This window comes from Schistocerca piceifrons, chromosome 3 (assembly GCF_021461385.2).
Source record: "Schistocerca piceifrons isolate TAMUIC-IGC-003096 chromosome 3, iqSchPice1.1, whole genome shotgun sequence".
Classification (NCBI taxonomy): Eukaryota; Metazoa; Arthropoda; class Insecta; order Orthoptera; family Acrididae; genus Schistocerca; species Schistocerca piceifrons.
In genome coordinates, this window is record NC_060140.1 from 948,227,196 (window position 1) to 948,231,508 (window position 4,313).

Genomic DNA, 4,313 nt, shown 5'->3' on the forward strand with positions numbered 1-4,313 from the left:
GTTTCAGTCTTGTCTCTAACACCAGTTTAGATCGGTGTCAGTCAATTGCTGTCCGGTTTCTGCGTTCTTTGACGAACTGAAGACGTGTCGTTTTATCTGCCTCTATGAGCACTAGCCTTTTGCAAGCTACCCGACCCAGTGTCCATCGCATGCTGTTCCGTTCACAATGTTCGCTCGGAGACTGATTGAGACAGACCTGTATTCACCGACAGCAGCAGTTATTGTTGGGCTTGAAACCGTTTTCACGGGCAAGGCGTAAGCCTCAGTCTGCGAAGGTGTTGTTGATATACCACCATACAAATGTGTGCCCCGACCGGGACTCGAACCCGGGATCTCCTGCTTACATGGCAGACGCTCTATCCATCTGAGCCACCGAGGACACAGATGAATAGCGCGACTGCAGGGACTTATCCTCGGTTAAGAACAGTCAGATTGTGTACGAGATTTAAAATTATACTTCCACTATTTACAGACTTAAGACTTGCATCTGCTTTCCATAAATCCATCATTCACACAGTAGGTAGTTACTTGGCTGTTACAACCAAGTATTGTCAAAAATTAAAGTAATAGACGGAGTTGGCCACCAAAAATTCTTCCTCGGTGGCTCAGAGGGATAGAGCGTCTGCCATGTGAGCAGGAGATCCCGGGTTCGAGTCCCGGTCGGCGCACACATTTTCAGCTGTCCACATCCAGGTATATCAACAACACCTGTCGGCAGCTGAGGTTGTCAGTTAGTCATCATTTATTCCAGGTAAAAGCTGCACGGTCATCAACAGTAACTGTTCTTTCGAGAACAAGTTACTGTCTTTGTATATAGAGATTAGATTAGATTAGATTAATTATTCATTCCACAGACCCATAAAAGAGGGAATCCGCCTGGGTGTGTAACATGTCAGATAAACAAATTACAAAAATGCAATTAGAAAAACTTGAGTTTCATTAATTTTAATGATCCTCAGTCAGTAAACAGTAAAATTATGTACATGAATTAAATTTAAACTTCTAATATTTGCAGGTTTAATACCTACATGTGCTTTCAATAAATCCATCATTCAGACATTTGCTAGTTTCTTGGTTATTACAACCAAGTATTGTCAAAAATTAAAGTAAATTATTCATTTCAGTGATCCTCGGTTAAGAACAGTCAGATTGTACACAAGATTTAAAATTATACTTCCACTATTTACAGACTTAAGACTTGCGTCTGCTTTCCATAAATCCATCATTCACACAGTAGGTAGTTACTTGGCTGTTACAACCAAGTATTGTCAAAAATTAAAGTAATAGACGGAGTTGGCCGCCAACAATTCTTTTACATTATGTTTAAATTGTGCCTTGTCTGAAACTAAACTCTTAATGGTTGCTGGTAACTTATTGAAAATATGCGTTGCTAAGTAGTGGACTCCTTTCTGGGCAAGAGTAAGTGATTTTAAATCTTTATGTATATTGTTCTTATTCCTAGTATTGATACTGTGTACTAAGCAGTTAGTTGGAAAAAGAGATGTATTATTTACAACAAACTTCATTAAGGAATAAATATACTGAGAAGCTGTGGTTAGTATGCCTAGTTCTTTGAATTGGTTTCGACATGATGTTCTTGGATTTACGCTACTCCTTTCTCTTATTATACGCTTCTGTACTCTAAACATTTTTTCTCTGTTTGTGGAGTTACCCCAAAATTTGATACTGTATGACATAATGGAGTGAAAATAAGCAAAATATGCCAGTTTTTTTATATTTATATCTGCTATGTCTGACATCATTCGCAATGCAAACACGACTTGTTTAGGCGCTTTAGCAGTTCGTTAGTATGTTGCTCCCAACTGAATTTATTATCAAGTTGTAATCCCAAGAATTTTACACTCTCAACTTCTCCTATTTCCATGTCATCATATTCTATACACACACCAGAAAGAAATCTCTTGGAAGTTCTGAACTGCATATAGCGGGTCTTTTCAAAGTTTAATGGCAGTGAATCGGCTATGAACCACTTATTAATGTCAGTAAAAATTTGATTAGCTGCACTTTCTAAATGCCTGTCCGCCAGGATATTTTTGCGACCACTGCTCATACACCGCGTTACATAGCTGTGTGTGGTACTGTAACCTCCTCCTCATTTATCGACCTTAATGACAGTGAAAAATTAAACCACGAGTACCTAATGGAAATTTGGGAAAAGCAATCGACACCGAAGTTAATCTGTTAGTAAAGAGGGAGGAAGGGTTACATCTAAATGAAAAGGAAAAATGCAAATGAAATTGGTGGAAATTAATTTTGAAAATGGTAAAGTTAATAAACAAAGTAAATGTTCGGTCGTTACGTTAACAATTAACTGGCGTTAATTAGATATTTGAGATTTGGGGAAACTTACAGTCGCCAGTCCTAGGACAACTACTAAAATAACTGAAAAAGAAAGGTTATTGCACATATAATTAGCACTAAAAGTGTGGCAACTGAAGGTTGACACGTGTTATGTGAAAACTGAATGTTTGTCAGAAGTAATAAATTTCGCTACACTCTGACTCAATTTAGCAAAAGAATTCATAAAACCGGAAAATCGAAAGTTAATTTAGTGACTGAAATTAATAGTGAGCTTTGTTTCTGAAGCACTACGAAATTCAGTAAAATACGGTTAGTCTTGGGCTACCTCAACAATCATTTCAAAAGCTACTTGAATCTACGCAATTTATAAATAAGAGATTTAACTTTGAACTTGAATTAAATGATTCTGAACAATTAACAATAGTAAAATTTAGTATGTACCAAGCTGAGCTGCAGTCACAGGTAAGCTAAAATATGCTGACAAAACTCGCACTCTTAATTTGTGCTTGTGTAATCTAAATATTGTAGCCAGCTATGAGTACCTTAACTGAACTTTGAAATTAGAGCAGTAAAATCGAATGATATTACTTTAATGCTGGCGTTTGAATTTCAACGACACTCGGGTTCATTCCGTAAAAGAAAGGGACCCTGATGGTAATGCAGTTGGGGCAACGAGCAAGAAAGGTTCATGCTAAGTTGCTGTAATTTTGTGAGAAAGATGGAGCAATTTTAAAATCTGAGGTCTGCCATACAGTTCTAAAACTTTACGTGCTTCCAGTCTTCCTCGTTGGTTGATTCAAGGTTTGAAGTCATCGATCGAGGAGGTGGCGACAGTCACTTATTGTTGGCTGTCGCTGTTACAGAAGCTGGATATTGGCGCGCCTTCTTCTCGACACTGTCACCAGGCAAAACGGGCTCTGGATGTGCACCAGCTAATGCTTCCCGTCCACGACACCATACCAGAAACTATCATAGCAAGTCGAGCGCAATTACATGCTGCCAAACCGTGAAAGCGCGGCAACTCGCGGGAGCGTCACACAACACACCTGCTCTGCCACCCTACTCCAGCCAGACCCTCTCTGCCCGCCCTCCATGCGGCAGAGTTAACACTAGCAAAGATCCTAAACACTTTGGTTCTCCACACGAGCTATCGATGTAATCGTTCGATAGCATAGTTTCCCCTAGGCCAGACCCAGCGTAAAAATACAAATAATATTTACAAAACAAAGCAATTATACCTCGACATAAATGCATATATATATATATATATATATATATATATATATATATATATATATATATATATACTGCTGGCCACCATAAATGCAACACCTTGGAGGAAGCATCCGAATCAAGTGAAATTTACACCATGGGTTTGCAGCGATGAGATATGCAACTGATTAGAATTTCAGCGCAGACGCACATCACGCGCGCCTGTGGCGCCACCTCATAGCGCCATTTAAGGCTTGGCGATTTCGACGAGTGTACGTTCGGCACGTGTGTTTACCTTGTGGTTGTTTCACAAGACGATCAGTTATGCCTCGTAGACAACAGCGAACATCGTTTGATCAAGTATCCGAGTTCGACAGAGGAAGGATAGTGGCTTACCGAGATTGTGGATTATCATACAGAGAAATCGCTAGTCGTGTTGGACGAAACAAAACAACTGTAATGCGGATATGTGACCGTTGGATGCAGGAGGGTACGACGGACCGACGTGGTCGATCGCATTCACCTCGGTGCACCACTGCACGTGCTGATAGGCAAATTGTGCGCATGGCAGTGACGGATCGCTCAGTGACATCCCGAACCATAGCACAGCACATTGCGTCTGTAACGCATCATCCAGTGTCTGCGCGTACAATTCGACGCCGTTTACAGCAGAGTGGTCTGTCCGCAAGACGTCCATTGCTTCGTCTACCATTGACGCAGAACCACAGACGTCTCCGTCGCCAATGGTGTGATGACAGACGGATGTGGACGGCAGAATG

General features: G+C 40.5%; 1 non-coding gene across 1 annotated transcript; it reads right to left on the reverse strand.

The window, feature by feature from the left end:
• Window positions 1-305: 305 nt before the first annotated feature.
• Window positions 306-379, reverse strand: Trnat-ugu. The gene has a single exon. It is a non-coding gene; the product is annotated as a tRNA-Thr (tRNA).
• Between the last annotated feature and the right edge of the window lie 3,934 nt (window positions 380-4,313).